We start from the raw sequence: 22,126 nt of genomic DNA, 5'->3' as shown, positions 1-22,126 counted from the left end.
CAGGGTCAGTGAGCTTTCTTCTCCCTCCTACCATCCTTTTTCAAAAATCATACTTCTTTGAAGCTTATCCATGTTGATATATCACCTGCCAACTTTCTTCATTTCTGTCATGCGCCATTTTTCTGGGTCATTCTCCAATTACAAGGAATTGAAATCTTCATCTTTCATATCGAACATTCTCAGGGTAAATGGATTGACCTCTCAGTTCTTTGCTCTCATCCTTGATTTTCTTCCTACACCCTGATCTTTGCCAGTCATCCTCTCATTCCGCCCGACCCTGTGCCTATCTTGACAAGTAGCTAGCTGCACCATCACAGAAATTTCTACTTCAAGTATGCCGCGCTCTGACCAGTTGCCCTAGTTCCGGTAGCTTTTACTAGTTCAATTACTTCAAAAATCTAATCTGCCCCAATTCTTTGCTCTTGGCCAATGTACCTTTTCAATATCACTACCCCCTCCTTTCTTCAAAAATTTCTTCTTTACTTATTGTCAAAGGTCATCATGCCACTTTCATGCAAACACCCCAAATCATTTGTATTCCCTCTGTTATGTACACTAGGGGAAAAAATCCTTTGTTGAATCCAGCTATCTACCTTCACTAATTACAGAAGAAAAAAATATTTACTCGCGTACCTTGTGATTGAATATGCTCCAAAAATAAAGAATGAAGCCCTCAAACTAGCATTCAAAAGTGCCCAGATATCCTATTATGTTTGGCTAGAAAAGTTCACTTTCAACTTTTCTGCAATGACTACTTTATGCTTTTTCTCTTCAAATTTCTTATACCTCTTTCTTCACTCCCTTTAGTGATGCTCCCATGTTTTACATGTTGTTAAAATAATCAAAATGAACCATAATCAATACATCAATAAAACCACATCCATCCATATTGATACTGTCTGTATCTTCCTTCTTGTCACAAAAAAAGAAGTGTTTCTTTTCCCCCAAAAAAGTCATTATGGTATGGTCAGCCCTACCGTAATGTTGCGTCCTTTCTCCTCTTCCTTCCCCTTTTTCTATTAAAGCAATTTCTTCCTACATATTAGATCCTTTGTATTCTCTCCAGCACATTTATGCTGCCTCAGGTTTACTTTCCCTGACTCCCCATCCTTTTGTTGCCTTCCATCCTGTCTCTTTTCCCCCTTAATTTTGTATTTTTATTTCCTTCCTTCCCATTTATTCACAAGCTTACTCAAATCAAGCTTCTGTTCCCATCAAATTTACTGATATGTTTTTGCAAAGGTCTCAGTTTTCAAGTGACTAAATTCAATAGACTATTCATTAGTCTTATCTTGATTGGGCTCTCAGCAGTATTGGAAATCACTGACAACTGTTTGCTCCTTGAAATAATTTATTCCCTGCTTCTAGGATAAAACTATTTTTTGTTTTCTACTTTACAGACAGTCTCAAGATCCTATGCAGATTTCAACTTCTCTAACTAACTTCTCCTATTGGGATATTCAAAGCTGGACCTTGATCCTAGTTCTCATCTCTAAATACCCTCTCCTTAAGTGATATCTAGCTGCATATCTTTAAAAACATATTAACATACAATAGTAACCTCAGTACATTTATATCTGCTTATATCTGTTCTTTGAACCTCTCCTCTGAACTCTAGACTCATTTCTAACTGCCTACTTGGAATCTCCACCTATGTAATGTATTAGTTGTTATAACACTAGCTGCTTTAACTTATGAACCTTTCATATTTTTGTGGCTTAATACACTAACACAAAATTATTTCTCATTCACATAAACAGTGAAGTTTGGAGGATTCCAAAAGCATCCTTCCTTCTGGTAATGAGGTAGGTGCCAGACTGCTTCCTTCTTATGTTTTTCCCCTCATCTAAGGTTTGGTGATATTCCACATGCAGTTGAAAGCATATGCAAATCGACCCAAATATTATCTGCCCAGACTGACACACAAACCATCCTCTCATGGATGCAGTTATGAGCTAGCAAATATCTGCAGCTGAAACACTGCTTACAGGCAATGATAGCATTGTGCTAAGAGGAGTATGAATCTTCAATATACAGTTAGCTATCTCCTCCACACTTTGCCTTTCCTGACACTATATTAATATCCGAACCATTTTTTTCCTACAAAAAATACAATTGACCCTTGAACAACAGGGGTTTGAACTGCACAGGGCAATTTATATGTGGATTTTTTTCAATCAATACAGGACAGCACTGTAAATGTATTTTTCCTCCATAATGATTTTCTTAATATTCTCTTTTCTCCAGCTTACTTTATTATAAGAATGAATATACAATACATATCACATACAAAGTATGTGTTAATCGACCATTAATGTTATCGGTCAGGCTTTCAGTTGATAGCAGGCTCTTACTAGTTCAGTTTTTTGGTGAACTAAAAGTTATATGTGCATTTTCAACTTCAGGGAATCAGTGCCCCTAACCCCTGTGTTGCCCAAGGGTCAACTGTATAAACATCTCCTCTTTGAAGGATGAAACCAAAAGTTTCAACCAGCTACCACATCCAGCTAAGAGTTCAAAATTCTCTCCAGCAGGGGTAGACATGGTTACTTGCACCCTGGCAACACGTGAACTCTCTTGTCTATTCAGTCTTCCAGACTGACAACATCCAATACCCAGTGGTAGAGCAGGGACCAAAAAAAAAAAAACAAAAAACAAAAAAAACAAAACAATAAAACCTCATATTCTGAAAACAGAAGTGTCTGGGAAAACTTCTCTACACCAGCTAAAGCAAAAATGTGTTTCCCTTTATTATGTACATGACTTCACTTCTGACCACCAAATGTGTGGGTATTTTTTCCCATACTGACCAATTCTCTGACACCAGCTGGGGGTCCTACAATTCAATTCAGTTCACTATCTATCTGCAGCTAGTGTTAGATCACACAGATTAAGGACCCAGTCCCACAAGACTGCCCCCACTTTAGATGCCAGTTGCAAGTTCTAGGTTGCTACCTGTGCTTCTGACCAACAATAAATGAGGATTCCCATGACCACTTCCTCTGGTTCAATAATTTGTTAGGATGGATTACAGAGTTCAGGCAAATACTTATATTCACCAGTTTATTATATAATAAAGGATATGGTAGATGATACAGATGAATAGCCAAATGAAGAGATACATAAGGCAAGGTCCAGAAATTAAGCATCTTATACCCCTTGGAGTTGGGAGTACACCCATCTCCTGGCCCATGGATGTGTTCATCAACCCAGAATCTCTCTAAACCCTGTACTTTAGAGATTTTTATGGGGACTTTACCAAAGAGGCATGATCAATTATTAACTTAATCTCTAGCTCCTCCACCCTCCCTGGAAGATAGGAGATGGGGCTGAAAGCTAGAAGATTCTAATCAAGCTTGATCTTTGTGGTGATCAGCTCCCCATCCAGAAGCCCATCAAGAGTCATCTCATTAGAACAAAAGACAATTCAATCACCCAAGAAATTTCAAAAGACTTAGGAGTGCAGTGTAAGATGTTCTTGTCATCCCCCATCACTCAGGAAATTACAAGTGTTTTAGGAGCTCTGGCCAGGTCTCAGAGATGAAGACCAAAATATAAATTTCTTATTATATCACAACATCACAGTAAGTATTGCAGACATAACAGTTACTGGTTCTTAGAACTAATGAAAACCTATAGGTAGGCACCATGAGTTCCTTTACCCAGGTAAGAGAAGTTTAATTACACCCAATTTCCACTTTCTGGAAGGAACTCATTTGTTCATTGTTCTTCATGGTCCCTGTAACCATGTCCCAGAATTATCATCTGAGATGTTCTATTTTGTCCATTATCTGGATGGCCTCATCTGCAGTGAATTTTGGTGTATGTTCCTTTCTTGGTTGTGTTTTGTTTTGTTTTGTTTACAACTGTCTTCATATCATTGTAAATTTGGGAACCCAGTGGTTGTTTGAAGGCTCAGTGAGTCAAAGGTAGGCTGCTGGTTTCTTTAGCAATACATTTTCAAAATTTTGTAAGCTTCTGATCTATTTTGTCTCCAGTTTCATGTGCCATAACAATATAAAATTTTCTTTCTTACACATTAGTTCTTAGGCCTGCTTTATTTTTTTTTCTCCCCAGTGATTCTCTTTTAACTTGATAGTGACTATGTTGAAGCAATCTGAATATTCTTGTATGGCAAATTCATATTTTTAATGGACCTCAATTGCTCAAGCTTTTTCAGTCATAAGACTAGTGTCACAGTAATTTTTTCCCAATCCTGAAAGGTTCTAAATTTCAAGAATATTCACTTTCAGTTTTGCTTGCAAATTGGACCATTCTCATCTGAGCTAATACCTTTCTTCCAATACCATGCCAAACACAACAATTACAAGCAACCGACATTACTAACATACCTTCCTAATTATTTTCTACTAAAGCAGAGATTCTTAATCTTTTTTTTGCCATGGATCTCTTCGGAAATCTATGGAATCCTATTGACTTCTTCTCAGAATGATGTTTTTAAATATATAAAGGAAAATAATGAAGATCAAAAGAAGAAAATAAACAATATAGAAATACAGTTATTAAAATATTGAAAAAAGTTATGGTACTATATGTCACTTTAATAACACATCTAATAAGACAATACATTTAAAATAAGAATAAAAGTTCATTTTAAAAGACATACCAGTGTTAGGGACCCCTGGGTGGCTCAGTCAGTTAAATGTCTGACTCTCGATTTCAGGTCAGGTCATGGTCTCATGGTTCATGAGTCCATTGGGCTCTGTGATGACAGTGTGGAACCTGCTTGGGATCCAATCTCTCTCTCTCTCTCTCTCTCTCTCTCTCTCTCTGTCTCTCTGCCTCACCATGCCTCTCTTTCTCTCTCTCTCAAAATAAATAAATAAACTTAAAATTTTTTTTTAAAGTATCAGTGTAAGTTGTTTAAGGCTTACATAAAAGCATTACACAGCAGGCTGGCTTCTGATTAATCTCCTTTTCCATTTAGGAAACAATTAATGGATCACTGGAGACTACACACTGCATATATATAAAATAATGTTCCAGGTTATCTGCTTCTGGCTTTTCACTGTCTTTGAGTTATTTGATAATTCTTAAGTTGTAGTAAATGATAAGCATGCACATTCTGTCTTCTCTGGTGAAGATTTAACTGGCTATTCCAGCATGTCTCCTCTCCCTAAGCAAACAGTTCTGCTTCTGTTTACAATGTACTTCAGCATTTCTTTTACTTCATATACATTTGTACTTTTTAAAAATGTTTCCTTTGAGCTGGTTACAACATCTGAGAGAATGGTTCTCTCATTCAATGAGTAGCGTAAAATCTTTTTCTTTTACATTTTATTTATTTATTTATTTATTTATTTATTTATTTAGGACAAGCAGGGGAGGGGCAGACAGAGAGAGAGAGAGACAAAGAATCTCAAACAGGCTCCACACTCAGCACAGTGTGACCGGGGCTCAATCCTGTGACCCTGGGATTATGACATGAGCCAAAATCATGAGTTGGATGGTCAACTACCTGAGCCACCCAGGCGCCCCTGAGTAGAATAAAGTCTTTAACAAGCTCTCATTTTTATATCTGTATAAGTCATAATTTTACTTTTTTTCTGGAAATTATCTTTTAATATACATAATGATCGACAAATAATTTTAGAAAGGAAGCCCTAGAAAGCAACATGAATGTCTGTGTCACAAATAATTACACACAATTTAAGATAAAGAGTTGCCTGATGGCCACGTGGGGGTGCATAGAAAGAAAGACCCTGTCTTCTTGGCCTAAAAGTGACACATAGCATCATATCTCATATTCTATTGGTCAGAACTAATGACATGGCCTCATCTAGATGAAGAGGAGCTAAGAAATAAATCCTGACTGGATAGCTGTTTACTAAAAAGAATTCACATTATAGAATGAGAGCAATAGTACTTTATGGACAATTAATGTCTTGAACAGAAATATATAGTAGATAATAGTGGGTTTTGCCACATGTCATTAGTAGACCCCTCACACTTAAATATTCCACATGAGAATTCATGATATCTACATTCAGTAAAACAAATGTTGCTTCAAGGTTAGCAAGTATTTTTCTCATAAAGGGTCTCCTCATTTTTTACCTTTTTTTGAAAAGTAACTTTGTCCAGCTTTAATCACTACTGAAGTGTAAAGAACTTTCTATTACTTTTAAATTTAAAGAGATTAGAGAGGGAAAGGTATGTCAAATTTTTAATAAATTTGTAAGTGCTGGCTTTAATTATAAAGTAACTTATGATAACATAGCCAACTGTGAAATATACATAATCTTTGAAGCTTTATTTTTAGATAAGTCTTCCAAACTATGAGAGTGGGTGAAGGCAAGTTGCATATCCTTATTCAGAACCATAACTGAGAATCATGTAAGGAAAGTTTTCCTATCCCTATTTTTTTAATATAGTAAGTAGCTCTGTTTTCCTATTTGCATATGCTTGTCATGGAATATACTATTTTCACTAGTTTAAAGTTGCTGTAAATGCTAGCCCTAACCCAGAATATTGAGTTTAAATAAAATTGTATGTAATTGTGGCTATTTTTTCTAACTTGAAGCTTGGAATTTTACTTTGGAGATTATTTACCATAAATTGTAATATAAAGAAGTACATTTGTGTGTCTGTGTAGATAACAAAAAATATCATAGTTTATAATCTTTTCCATAAATTCTCTTTAATTGACTATGTTATGAATTTTTCTTTCCAACTATGTATGCTAAAAAAGAAACAATGGGCCCCAAACAGAATCATTTGTGCTAAGCCCCGTATCAGCAAACCAAGACTTAATGCCTAACCTAATTACACTTTCAGCCTTTCCCAGGAATGTAACCTTTAACCACTGAAGCTAGAATTACTTCAGCCCTAGTGAGGTAATCAGCTAGCTAGACCCATCCTTTCCCCAAAGGAAAGTGACTTTGCCTGAAACAATCCACTCATTTTTAGAACCTTCCTTTATCTGCCCCCTTCTGCCTATAAAACCCTTCCATTTCATACAGTTCCTCACAGCTCATTTCTATCTGCTAAAATGGGCTGCTACTTGAGTCATCTTCAAATTTACTCAGTTGAATTTTGTTTTCTAACATGTGTAATTTGAGACTACCTAAAATCAGGACTTCCCAAGTATATTCAATGGACATTAGTTTTTCAAAGTGTTCATAGGTACAGTGTTTTTTAAAAAAAGTTTTTGCAGTAAATTTGGACATCAGAGGCTTACAGTCAAGTATGCTTCTTTGCTAAAAACTTCTTAGAGCTTTGGGGTACCTGGGTAGCTCAGTCAGTTGAGCCTCTGACTCTTGATTTTGGCTCAGGTCATGATCTCATGGTTCATGAGTTCGAGATCCACATCAGGCTCCATGCTGACAGTGTGGAGTCTGCTTGGGATTCTCTCTCTCCCTCTCTTTCTGTCCCTCCCCTCCTCTCTCTCTCTCTCTCTCTCTCAAAATAAACAAACAAAAAACTTCTTAGAGGTTTAATATATAAACATCTATTGGGAAACATCAAGAGGATATATGGTGTTCTCCAAACTTATTTAATGGTAGATCTTTTGTTTGTCATGGCTCAACCAGCATCATTAGTGATCTGGAGAACATTTTAGGGAAATACTTTCTGTTTGGTTGGCTTAATCCTGGGTGCATCATGACCACCATTCAAATGTGTTTAGAAATGAATCCAAAACCATCCAGATTCCAGATAGTATGGCTGCAGGAGGGGTCCTGTGTTTATGCTTTACTAATCAGATAATATAAATTACAACAGAATGTTATTTCCCTTCTCCTCCTGTCATGTGGAAAAAAAAAAAAAGGTTGCCACTGAAATAACGTTATCATTGTTCATTGCAGTACGGTCATGTTTGTTTCCTCCAAAAGAAAGGATCTGCATTAGCCACTTAAGGCTGTCACTGACAGCCCTAATGTTCTGAATTTCACTAGCTGTTAGATGATAGGGATTTTTCTCTTTTTTTTAAATATAAATTTCTTATGAAATCAAATCACAAAAATATCTTTAAAAAATAGCTAACATACGGGGCGCCTGGGTGGCGCAGTCGGTTAAGCGTCCGACTTCAGCCAGGTCACGATCTCGCGGTCCGTGAGTTCGAGCCCCGCGTCAGGCTCTGGGCTGATGGCTCGGAGCCTGGAGCCTGTTTCCGATTCTGTGTCTCCCTCTCTCTCTGCCCCTCCCCCGTTCATGCTCTGTCTCTCTCTGTCCCAAAAATAAATAAAAAATGTTGAAAAAAAATTTTAAAAAAAATAGCTAACATTACTCTGGACTAATCACAGTTTAAATATATTCACTACCTTCAATATATTAACTTATTTAATCCTCACAACTACCTTATAAGAAAGCACTTATATATTTCCCATTTATAAGTGACAAAGATAAGGCACCGAGAGATTTTTGAACTTTTTCTTAAATCATGCCACACTCCAGTAAGGGACACAATTTGGATCCAGGATCCAGATAATTTTTAATCAATGCTGAACAATGCTCACATGAAGATAACACTTCCAAAATCCATTTGCACCCCATCCAAAATAACTAAGTCCAGACAAATCTTGTTATTTGGTTGAAACCTTAGAAATTATCATTATTAATATGTAAAAATAGTTGAAGAGTGACAATTCCACATGTTTGACTTTGTGACAAAGAAAAGTAGTGAGATGCCAATGTAGTTGAGTATTTATCGAGTACACATAACATGTCAGGTTTCTTACTGGAAGTTGCAGATACAAAGGTGAGCCAGACAGACCTGGATCTTAATTTAAAAGTTAAATTATCCAAAAAGCTGAATACATAATTACAAAATGGGTTAAGTGATAAAAAGGAAGAAAATCTTGTTCTGAGAATATGCAACAAAGGGACTTGATTTATTCTGGGGGTGGAATTAGGAAAACTTGCCTTAGGGAGATAAATTGAAATCTAAAGGTTGAATAGGAATGAATAAAGCTTTCAGGGTTGGGGATGGAGAAGAATGGGAAGAAAAGAAAGAAAAGGATGGAAAGTGAAAGGAAGATAAAAATAAAAGGGAGCATTGAAGGTGGTGGAGAAAGGCTTTCTGGGTAAACCTAACACAGGAGCAAAGATTTGAAGTTCAGGAACATACATGTTGTGTTTGAGAAATTGAAGAAAAAACAGTATTTCTGGAGTGTGGGAAACTTCCAGAAGAGGAAGCATGGGTCCAGTTAGGGATGTGGGGTTTTACCAGAACAGTTATGAGAAATTACTAAAATGATTTAGTAATAGGATTAAATGTATGTTGTTATCAAATTATCGGTGGATCCTATAAAACACACTCTGCAATCTATTGGAATAGTAACATAAAGTTCCGTTTCATTCCTGATGAAGAACTCAAAATAAATTAAAAAAATGAATCTTGAAGTTGGAATACTTAGAAATCTTTGTATCCACTTAGAGTAAATTGTTCTAGCTTCTATATGTAGGCATATATATTATGCACAATAATCAAAGTATTATTAAGTTATGTTTAAGAATACATTTTAAAGGTAAAATTATGACTCATATGAATATAAAATGAACACATGTCGAAGATGTTATTTAACTCAACTGATGATGAAACCAATAAGATGTTACAACCAGTTTCAAAACAAAACTTAAAGAACCTTACATGCATGTGTAATTTAAGAAACAAAAGAGCAAAGTGGAATAAAAAGAGAGAGGCAAACCAAGAAACAGACTCTGAGCTATAGAGAACAAACTGATGGCTACCGGAGGGGAAGTGGGTGGGGGGATAGGTTAAACAGGTGACGAAGATTGAGAAGGGCACTTAGGATGAGCACTGGGTGTTGCATGGAGGTGTTGAATCACTATATTGTACACCTGAAACTAATATTACACAGAATGTTAACTAACTGGAATTTGAATAAAAACTTAAAAAAAAAAGAACCATACATACATAGGCAATTAAGGAATGATGAAACAAGTTTACAAATACACGTACAATAGGTCTATCCACGAGTAGTAATCAATTTCATACCTAACATGATGAATTTGTACTTCTATGTGAGAGAATCTTTGCACTGTTCAGTTAAAACTTGTAGGGTTATAAAATAGTGCAAAGTCAATGAAAGAGTGAGAAAATCTGGAAGGGTATAACACTTTTTTTTTTTTTTTTTTAATTTTAGAGAGTGAGAGAGCACCAGTGGGGGGAAGGGGCAGAGGGAGAGAATCTTAAGCAGGCTCCATGCTCAGCACAGAGCCTGATGTGGGGCTTGATCCCACGACTCTGGAACCATCACGTGAGCCAAAATGAAGAGGGGGACACTCACCCAACTGACCCACCCAGGTGCCCCAGAGCACATTTTTGATCAATTTCAAAGCCTTTCAGAATTTTTCCTACACACATATAAATATAAATTATATAGCCTATAAAAAGGCTGCTCTAATATTGGTCTAAAAAATACTGCTGTAGCATATAATAGATTTGACCTAAAATCAATGCCGTTATTGCTGGCAAAGCTCCGCGGCTCCCAGAGCACTTCTTTATTCTCAATGTAGGTCACTTCACAACCTATTAATCCAGACAGATTTCAGTCATATGAAACCCTGAAGAGAGAATCCAGCCACATGACACAGGACTCTTAACCCATGGAAACTGCGAGATAATAAATTTGTGTTATTTGAAGTCACTAAGTTTGTGTTAAATTTTTACACAGAATACAAAACTAATGTAAATATATACTTTATGATTCAATTTATATAGAGTTCAAAACTAGACAAAACATGTTAAGATAGGAGCTACCTCTAGGAAGTGAGGATGAGGTAATAATTGAGTGGGAGGATGAGAGGCTTCTGGAATCTGATAGTGATCTATTTCTTGATCTGGGCACATGTACTCATTTTGTGGAAATTCCTTAAACTGTATACTTGGGATTTGTATACTTTTCTGTATGTATAGTTCGGTTAAACATTATTAAAGAAAAATACGATTTTGCCTTCTTGGGAGTTTATAGTTTTGATTCCACTGAAAAAAATCCTGATAATGTTAGCATACATTGAGCCCTTCAATGTGATACACATAATTCTAAGAGCTTTAAATGAAATCACATGTTTTTATATCTCAATTTTTGGTTTTGGAATTCTCTTTAATACAGAAATTTGTTAATTTGGTATAGTCAAAAGTAAAAGTACTTGTTCTTTGGAATATACTTGAATCTTGTTTAACATCTTTCCCTACCCTGTAATGCTTTTAGACTTAAATCAAAACAGAACTGATTAAACTGCTTTTAGGAACAATTAAAGTGTTTCCTACATATAATTAATTTAACATATTTTATTTTTTTAAAAGACAAGTATTAAGTCTATAGTGTGTATGAAAGGCAGTTTCTTCCCCCACATAGGCACCTGTAATTAAAGAACATTTTATTAATTATATTGAACCTATTTTTTCCATTCATTTTTGATAAGCAACATCACTTCTCAGTCCTAACATGGAAGGATTCTATTATAAGACTAATCTTGGTCACAAAAAAGATGCAACATTTTTTTATTGGAATGTTTCTTCTATAGATCAGACAGAAAGATGTCATTTGTAGTTTTCTAGCAAGCTTTAAGTATAAAGTCATGGTTGCTTAAGCTAATCACTCTTGTTGTGTGGCTTACAGTTTTTACCATTCTTAAACAAAAACAAAAACTGACTCATCCTTCAAAAATCATTAAGTAGGGGCACCTGGGTGGCTCAGTCAGTTAAGCATCCAGCTTCAGCTCAGGTCATGGTCTCACAGTTTATGAGTTAGAGCCCCGAGTTGGGCTCTGTGCTGACAGCTCAGAGCCTGGAGCCTGCTTGGGATTCTGTGTCTCCCTCTTTCTGTCCCTCCCCCACTTGCACTCTGTCTCTCTGTCTCTCCAAAAATAAACATTAAAAAAAATTAAAACAAACCATTAAGTAATAGCATCCTGAAATTATCTTTAAACAGCCACTTTTGGGTGCACAGTTGATACCAGAGAGAACATAAAATGGTGGTTTCTTTTTCTTTTATTTTTTAAATTTTTTTTTAAAAAATTATGTTTATTTATTTTTGAGAGAAAGAGACAGAGCACAACGGGGGGAGAGGCAGAGAGAGGGAGACACAGAATCCAAAGCAAGCTCTAGACCCTGAGTTGTCAGCATTAGAGCCTGATGTGGGGCTCAAACCCACAAACCATATCATGACCTGAGCCGAGTAACTGACTGAGCCACCCAGGTGCCCCAAAGTAGTGATTTTGGACTCTGACACTGGACTCTACAATAACTTATTCCTTATTCATAGATACCTTAAAAATTATGTCATTTATAATCATATGGTGCAGAAAGAATGTAGATGCTTCAGGAAAAAATTCTTATACATGGACAGACTTTGTCAACTTTTACTGGTTAAATATGATGTTCACTTAAATATAATAATAAATTATTTAAACATAGTAAATAGAGATATATGACATTTCCAAAGATGTTTATTACATGAAAATATGCAGACTATCCCTGCTGTGAGACAAATAGGAAAAATATAAAACCTAGAAACATAAAAGGAAGACATTTTTGTTTTGTTTATTACATTTTTCACAGAAATATGGTAAGTTTTTATTTTTCCCTAAGACCATTGTCTGTAATCACTGAAAGTTTTTTTTTTTTGCATGAATGATAAAATAATTTTTCTTAGTGATCATTTTCTTGTTATCATTTTTTCATTACAGCTTAGTATAAATTTTCTCAATAGTTTCTAAATAGTTTATATTTATTAATATTTTGAATAAATAATATATTCTTTTGATTCAAAATTCAAAAAATACAGAAGTGAATACATAGAAAAATCACTCTCCTGCTTTTGATTCCAAGACCCCAATTCCTCTCCCCTGAAGCGATATATGGTATCATTTTCTTGTGTATCTTTGCAGAAATATTTTATGCATGTACAAAACAAACATGAACAAATTATATACATATATACACATATATATATACACATACATATATATATATACATGCATATATATACACACATATATCTTTCCTGTTACTCAGAAACGATCAAGCTGTTTTTAACACTTACAGATGATAAACTCCTTAAGATGAGAGTCTGTGTCTGATTCATCTGTGTGATCTCTCTAGCATATTGAGATGTATATATTCCCCCCCCCTTTCCATTCTGCACCATGTTTTATTTTGTTTTTTTGAGATAACAATATGTTTTTCCAGTTTTATTGAGAAATCATTGACAGATGCCACAGCATAAGTTTAAGGAGCTTTATAGCTTGATGGTTTGATTTATATGTACTGTGAAATGATTACCACAATAACTTCAGCTAACATCCATTGTCTCATATAGACACAATAAGAAGAAAAGAAGAAAGGAAACAAATTTTCTCTTTGTGATGAGAACTCTTAGGATTTACTGTCTTAACAATTATATATCATACAGCACTCACAGTTAGCTATATACATACATATATATACAGTTAGCTATATACATACATATATATACAGTTAGCTATATCCTTCATGTTGTACATTGCATTCCTAGTATCTATCTTATAACTGAAAGTTTGTATTTTCTGACCACTTTCCTCTAATTCCCCCTCCCTCTCCCACCTCTGATAACCATAAGTTGAACCCCTTTTTCTATGACTTTAGATTTTTGGGTTTGGTATTTTAGATTCCACATATAAATAAAATCACACAGTATTTGACTCTTACTGCCTGATTTGTGTTACTTATATAATGTCTTCAAGTTCTACCCACGTTGTTGCAAACGGTAGCATTGTCTCATTTTTTATGACTATATATATATATATATATATATATATATATGTATATATACCACACCTTCTTTATCCATTCATCCATCAGTGGACACTTAGGTTGCTTCTGAGTCTCAGCTATTGGAAATAATGCTGCTATGAACTTGGAGATGCAGTTATCTTTTCGAGTTAGTATTTTTGTTATTTTTCGATATATTACCAGAAGTGGAATTGCTGGATCATAGGTAGTTCCATTTTTAATTTTTTAAGCATCCTCCATACTGTTTTCCACAGTGGAAGAGCATTTCTTGTAGTGAATTCCATATCAGTACCTAAAGTACCTTCGTATCCCTTTTCATGATAGTATAATGTTCCATTATGTAATATTCCACATGTATATAATTTTTTTTCACCCAATAGCCTCTATATGCATATTTAGGTTTTTCCCAACAACTTGCTATTACAATGTTCATACAGTCTTAAAAAAGAGCTAACTTCAAGTGAGCACTTAGTATGGTTTGGGCACCATGCAAAATGCTTTACATTCAACTTTGTTTTTATCTATTTATTTCAAAAGTTTTTTTAATGTTTATTCACTTTTGAGAGAGACAGAGAGAGAGAGCACAAATGGGGCAGGGGCAGAGAGAGATGGAGACACAGAATACGAAACAGGCTCCAGTCTCTGAGCTGTCAGCACAGAGCCCAACGTGGGGCTCAAACCCACAAACTGCGAGATCATGGCCTGAGCTGAAGTTGGACGCTCAACCGACTAAGCCACCCAGGCGCCCCACATTTGATTTTCAAGATAACTGTATGTGGGCGTACTTTTTTTATTCCTACTTCACAGATGAAGAAAATGAGAAGTTGACTAATTTTGCCTAAAGTGACAAATAAGTAAGTGGAAGATTCAGAATCTGATTGCTGCTGTGTGTCTTCAACTCTTATAACAGAAAACAATGACGTAGATATTTACTAACACTCTCCGCTGAGGAGGGAGTTCACACAGATGAATCAGACACAGATTGTTAACTTGAGGAGCTTATTGTCTATAAGTGTTAAAAACAGCTTGATCTTTTCTGAGCAATAGTAAATCAATTAATTCTAGTAGATTTCAGTCAAGTGACAGATCAGTAACAAAAAGCTTTTGTGTACACAGAAATTATAGTTAAAAATCACACTCGCAATTTCAAGTTTTATAATTTAACTAAAGAGTACCAAACCTAAAGGGAAGTAAGTACAACATTCAATAAAATTACAAATCTGCTTCTGATGGAATTACAATAGTGTATAAGCTTAATACCTACATTTCAAAGATGACCAATCTTTAGAAGCCAACCAGAAAACATCTCTAAATCATTAATCATAGAACTAGAAAAAAATTTTCCAACAGAGGAGAATTTGAAGCAAATATTAAGAAAATGAATGGCTTGAAAAGAATTCTGAAAATGGCTTGCCTGTTTCTAGGACAGAGTTTAAACTTAATTCAATTATTGGATTTTAGAACTTTCTGTTTTATTCTTTTCATTGCCAATTTCCCTCAGGGACAAAGATTAGAAGTGTCAAAAATGACACATTAACAGACATTTCTTCCAAATGTTGAGGTTTATGTAGGAATGGAAAATGTTATGAAGAAACTGTCTTTCAAATTTCCAGACCAGTTTGGAATGTTAAAAAAAGAAAAAGAAAAAACGGTTGTAGTAAGAAAAGAAAACATTGTTTGTAGAGAAATACTTACATCTGAAATGTAGTCTTGCCAATTAAATGACTCTTCTCACTCCAGTTCTGCAGCCACCTTTGAATGTACCGCTCAAACTCCAAGGTTTGCCCATCATATTCCTTATCTAGTGACTCCTATAATTCGCCTAATGAATATAAAAAATTACGATAGAACACAGTCAAATTTTTAATTTTTGGCCTTTGAACTGGCAACTGAATCAAGAGATAGGACTATAAAAATGCATATTCTTTGGTCCCAATCCTCACTTTATATATATATTTTTTATTTGTTTGTTTGTTTTTAGAGAAAAAAGAAAGAGAGAGAGTGAGCTGGGGAGGGACAGAGAAGAGGGGGAGAGAGAATCTTAAGCAGGCTTCATGCTCAGCCTGGAGCCCATCATGGGGCTTGATCCCCCAACCCTGGGACCATGACCTGAGTCAAAATGAAGAGTGGGACCCTCAACCAACTGAGCCCACCAAGAGCCCCCCAATCCTGACTTTTTAAAACAAAACATTCAGGAGTCTGCATGTTGGTAATTTTCATACACTCAAGTCCTTGAACTGTTGCACTGACAGCAAAGGAATTATAGGGAATACCTATGACTTTCTCTTCCCTCGTGCATTTAGAAACAAACCAATGAATAGAAATTGCACCAATTTAAGAGACTAGGGAAGTGTGCTCTCTATGTGGCTCTGCTGCTTCCTAGCTCACTGACCTTGCATGGATCACTTGAACATCTATGAACCTAGGTCCTCCTGCTCCTCTGAGTTATTGTGGGATAAGATAACAAACATGTGCAGGCTCTTGATCTCCTGCCATAAAAAGGCATGATATTAATAATATTATTCCTATAGTCTCAGGATAGGTTAAAGAATAATATATTTTAAAATACATACATTTTTATTTCCAAAAAAAGAAAAGGCTAAAACCCAAGGAAGAAAACAAAATGTATTAGAGATTTGTAAATTTATGGCAGTATTATTTTTATAATCGTTATCATTTTTAAGTAATTTTTAAATTATAATGATTCTTAATTTAATAGGTACTAATTGTTTTTCACATTTAAATTTTTTTTTTTCAACATTTTTTATTTATTTTTGGGACAGAGAGAGACAGAGCATGAACGGGGGAGGGGCAGAGAGAGAGGGAGACACAGAATCGGAAACAGGCTCCAGGCTCCGAGCCATCAGCCCAGAGCCTGACGCGGGGCTCGAACTCACGGACCGCGAGATCGTGACCTGGCTGAAGTCGGACGCTTAACCGACTGCGCCACCCAGGCGCCCCTGTTTTTCACATTTAAATGAAAAGCACATTTACTTCCACTGATTAAGATGAACAAGTTTCACAGTATAAAACATTGCCTGCTTTTTTATACAATTGAGTTTCCAAGTCTCTGAAAATCTTTTTTGTTGTTGTTGAAGGATGTATGCCTTGGGGATTACAGTATCTCTTGCTTTTTACTTCAGAAAAGAAGCATGACTTGGTCTGACATGTGTGACTAATATGATCACAACCCTTGGGAAATTAGATGGTTTTCTGGAGATACCACTAAAGAATACTGACTGAAACTATTCCTGTCTGATGTATGAGTTGCTCTATACACCAAGGCTACAAACTGTCAGAATGAACCAATACCAAGATGAGTATCTTTAGCTAGTTGCTCAAACTAGTCAAAATCACTGATGACTCAGACACATCTGCCAAATGCATAAGCTTATTACCATTTTGGAGCCTCAAGAGTCTCATGAAAAATGGAAAAAACAAGAACAGATAATGAAGACATCATCCAGGATTAGGTTTCTGTGATGTATCCGATATCAATATGACGTGGAAATAGGGATGCTTCAGCCTACAAAAGGGTTGAGAAGAAAAATAGAAAGGAAAAGTCCAAAACTATAAAGAAATGAAACAAAATTGGAAAGCTCAATTGCTGTATATTGCTGAAACTGAAGAGACAGAGGGAAGAGGAAAACTCAGCGGCAGGTTTGGTTGAAAGACAGAATGGCTAGAATAGCCTTGTGGAGTGGCGTGGTCTCAGAGCCAGGCTGTCCCCGTGAGAATCACAGCTTTGCATTTCTAGCCGTGTGGCCTTGGGCAAGTGACTTGCCTCTTCGTGCTTCAGTTTCATTATCTGTAAAATAAGAATAGTGGTAGACAGTGCCTGCCACAAAGGAACACTTTAATATTCATTTTATCAGTATTATTAGATGGGCCATACAGTTAATATTCAAAGTTTTCTACAAATAGTATCTGACATACAGGCATTTGAGAAATGATTATTGACTTAATTAGTGAGAGACTGAACTGTTCTTTTTGAAGTATCAAGCTCTCCTAAGCTTTGCCCTAGAAGTTAGTCTACTACAGAATTTGCAAATAAATTTACATTTAATTTTTTAATATACCTGGAATAGGAAGAAAAATAAGATCTTTTCCCTTATTCGTCTGCTTTATTCTTACTCAGAATTAAATTACTTATATATTTCAATATAAATCTGATCAATTTTATTCTATGATTGCATATATAAAACTTAAAAGAGTTTTTAAACATTCTGATAGGGTAGTTATCTTTATTATTCCATTGAGTTTAGCTTTTTAAGTCTAAACTCAATTCAAATATCTCTGGGTAGATATATGACATTTTTCTTTTTAAGTTTTATTTGTTTTGAGAGAAAGGGCACAAGTAAGCAAGGGGCAGAGGGAGAGAGAGGTTCCCAGGAGGGGCAGAGGAAGAGAGAGGGATGGAGGGAGGGGGAGAGAGAGGGAGAGAGAGAGAGAGAGAGAGAGAGAGAGAGAGAGAGAGACATGGGGCTCATCTGAAGAGGGGCTCACGTTTTTTACCCGAAGTGGGGCTTGAACTCACCCAGAGCAGGACTTGAGCTCACCAGATGTGTGGCTTGAGCTCACTCGATGGAGGACTTGAACTCATGAACTGTGAGATCATGACCTGAGCCAAAGTCAGATGCTTAAACAACTGAGTCACCCAGGCGCCAATATATGACATTTTAAAAGTAGCTAATTAAATTAACCAATGTGAGAAATGTAGACTCGTGATTACCCCAACAGGTTTCTTTAAAAAATAAATGAGACTATATTGTGAGTCCTACATTGTTATTTTACAGCTGAAATATTTCATCAATCGGATTCATTTGGGGAATTCTTAATGGAATTGAGAATTCTAACTGGGAGAGGAGGAGGATACAACTACTTTGCGGCTTGTGGCTCAATTATATCGATATGATGCTCAATTGAGAACAGAACAAGGAAAACTAGGGCTTGCTGCCATCTGCTACACAGTTTTCCTGTTCTGGCCATGGTTTCCCGAACACTGCAGTAACTCTACTCTTATATGTCACAGTATTATTTAATGACTATGAGTTGAATTCATCCATATTGAGGGATGAGACTGACAGGGCTTCAAAACACGATCTATTTGGCACTAAGAGAATACCAAAGGAACATTGGCATGGCACCTGCTACTCCTTTCCAAGGACATAATCAAAAGATAGTTGGGCAACCCACACCACCCACAGTTCCCAGGTGGCTTACAAATAAATGGATCATTACCGGATAGGCTAGCAGAGTTTCATGATATTTGAAACAAACTGTCCATGACTATGTTTCAAGTTTAGAAACATCTAGGAGCTCATTCTTTGACATTAAAAAAAAAAAAAAAAGAGACTTTCGTTATTTCAAAGGAAGAAAGCAACTGAACTTGAGCTGCGGGTAAAACGATTTCTATTGTTTTTTGTTGTTGCTGTTGTTTTTCTCTTACTCTTGGCAAAGCAAAAAGTTTATTTTGAAATTTAGAATGATGGTATTCCACTTTACATGCATTAAGTAATTTGGTTAATATACTTCTAAATTTAACAGGATTGTGGTTCCAGTACTTTTTGGTGAAGTCAACGTATTTCAATCTGCGTACACATGTATTTTGGTGATGGTTTGACAAGTTTGACAGGCACGACTAGTTTTGAAACAACAGAATTAAAAAGTGGATTAAATTATTTATTTTAAAATTACTTAGACAAACAGGGGTTGGAATAATCTTCAATGGATAAACATATGGCAGCTTACAAAAAAAGAGAAAAAAATTCAGTTTATTTATTTTGAGACAGACAGAGACAGTGTAAGCAGGGGAGGGGCAATGAGAGAGGGAGAGAGAAAGCATCCCAAGCAGGCTCCGTGCTACCAGCAGAATCAGACGTGGGGCTCAAACTCATGAAACTGTGAGATCATGACCTGAGCTGAAGCCAAGAGTTGGACACTTAGCTGACTGAGCCACCCAGGAGCCTCAAGAAATTTTATTTTTAATATAGACATAAAAGTTCTTTCTCTTTGGGTCTATTCTACATTCTACAGTTGAATTGTTTTTTAAATAACAACTTTATTGTAGCAGGTATTGTATCTTTTTTTATCGCCAAATGATTCCTTTATTGACAAATAATATTCCATACATGGATACTTTGTTTATCATTCTTCAGCTGATGGACATTGAGATTGTTTCCACCATTTGGTCATTATGAATAATGCTTCCATGAACATTGTTTATAAATTTTTGTGTGGCCATATGTTTCCATTCTTTTGGCATATACGTAGAAGTGGATCTTGCTGGATCTTATGGTAACTATGTTTAACATTTTGAGGAACCTTTATTTTTCAAAGTGGCCACACTCTTCGTATTTCGACCAGCAATATATGAGAGTTTCATTTTTCCACATCCTTGCCAACACTTGTTATTGCTTATCTTTTTTATTTTAGCCATCCTAAGAATGTGGAATGGTGTCTCACTGTAGTTTTGATTTGCATTTCCCTAATGATTAATGGTGAGTGTATTTCTTATGTGCTTATGGAACATTTGTACATCTTGTTTTTGTAAAAATTCCTGTTTGGTTCCTTTGCCAATATTTAGTTGATTTGTCTTTTTTTTATTATTATTATTATTAATTGACTTCTTTAAAAAGGACAGTTTTAGGTTCACAGCAAAATTGAGGAGAATGTACGGAGATCTTCCACATATCCCCTGCCCCCTACACATGCATTGCTTCCCACATTGTCAACATCTCCCAGCAGGGTGGTACGTTAGTCAAAATTGATGAATCTACATTGACACATCATAATCATCCAAAGTCTATAGTTCATAATAGGGTTCACTCTTGGTGGTGTTCATTCTATGAGTTTGGATAAGTATGTGATAACATGTGTCCATTATTATGGTAACATACAGAGTATTTTCACAACCATAAAAATCCTTGGGGCGCCTGGGTGGCGCAGTCGGTTAAGCCTCCGACTTCAGCCAGGTCACGATCTTGCGGTCCGTGAGTTCGAGCCCCGCGTCAGGCTCTGGGCTGATGGCTCGGAGCCTGGAGCCTGTTTCTGATTCTGTGTCTCCCTCTCTCTCTGCCCCTCCCCCGTTCATGCTCTGTCTCTCTCTGTCCCAAAAATAAATAAAAAACGTTGGAAAAAAAAAATTAAAAAAAAAAAATCCTCTATGCTCCACCTATTCAGCTGTCCTCCCCCACAACCACTGGCAACCACTTATCTTTTTCCCTGTCTCCGTGGTTTTGCCTTTTCCAGAATGTCAAAGTTGGAATCATAAAGTATATAGCCTTTCATATTAGCTTCTTTCACTTAGTAATACACATTTAAGATTCTCCCATGATTTTTTTTAAGGCTTGATTGTTTATTTCTTTTCAGCACTGAGTTATATTCCATTGTCTGGATGTACCACAGTTTGTTTATCCATTCACCTACTGAAGGATATCTCAGTTGTTTCCAAGTTTTGGCAATTATGAAAAAAGCTTCTATAAACATCTGTGTGCACACTTATCCACTTATCCAAACTCTTATCCATCACACTTACCCAAACTCATAGAATGAACACCACCACCAAAAAAATTTATGTTTTGTTTACAAATAAATTTTCAATTATTTGTCTTTTTGTTTTTGAGTTGTAAGTGTACTTTATATATTTCAGATATGAGTTCCTTATCCAATACATGATTAGTAAATATTTTTTCTCTAATTCCGCAGGTGTCTTTTCACTTTCTTATTTTTATCCTTTAAAAAGCTTTAAAACTTGATGAAGTCCAATTTGCCCATGTTTTGTTTTGTTGTTTGTGATTTTGTTGTTGTATCTAAGAAGCATTGTCTAATCCAAGTTTACAAAAATGTACTTCTATGTTTTCTTCCAGGAGTTTCATTGCTTCAGCTCTTATATTCAGATTTATCTATCCCAGACCTATCCCAGCATAATTTATTGCAGAGACTCTTTCTCTATTGAATTATCTCGACAGCTTTGTAAAAAATTAATTGACAATAAGGGTTTATTTCAAGATGTTCATTTCTATTCCATTGATCTAGGTCTGGACATATGCCAATACCACACTGCCATGTTTACTGTTGCTTTGAATCAAACTTGAAATCTGGAACCGTGAGTCCTCATTTTTATTTCCTTTTCAAAAATTTTTTTGGTTATTCTGGGTCCCTTGACTGGTTTCCATATGTATTTTAGGATCAGTTTTTCAATTCTGCAAAAGTGCATCAGGATTTGATAGAGATTGTGTTAAATTTGTGTATCAGTTTAGGGGCACCTGGGTGGCTCAGTTGGTTAAGCCTCTGACTTCCACTCAGGTCACGATCTCACGATCTGTGAGTTTGAGCCCTGCGTCCGGGTCTGTGCTGTCAGTTCAGAGC

The 22,126-nt window shown here is 35.9% G+C and overlaps 1 long non-coding RNA gene across 1 annotated transcript; it reads left to right on the top strand.

Moving 5' to 3' along the window:
- The first annotated feature begins 1,369 nt into the window (after positions 1-1,369).
- Positions 1,370-21,852, top strand: LOC131506911 (uncharacterized). Its single transcript, XR_009259218.1, has 3 exons — positions 1,370-1,805; positions 20,192-20,256; positions 21,625-21,852. It is a non-coding gene; the product is annotated as an uncharacterized LOC131506911 (long non-coding RNA).
- The last annotated feature ends 274 nt before the right edge of the window (positions 21,853-22,126 follow it).

This window comes from Neofelis nebulosa, chromosome 3 (genome assembly GCF_028018385.1).
Source record: "Neofelis nebulosa isolate mNeoNeb1 chromosome 3, mNeoNeb1.pri, whole genome shotgun sequence".
Lineage (NCBI taxonomy): Eukaryota > Metazoa > Chordata > Mammalia > Carnivora > Felidae > Neofelis > Neofelis nebulosa.
This window is presented reverse-complemented; position numbering and strand designations above follow the sequence as displayed.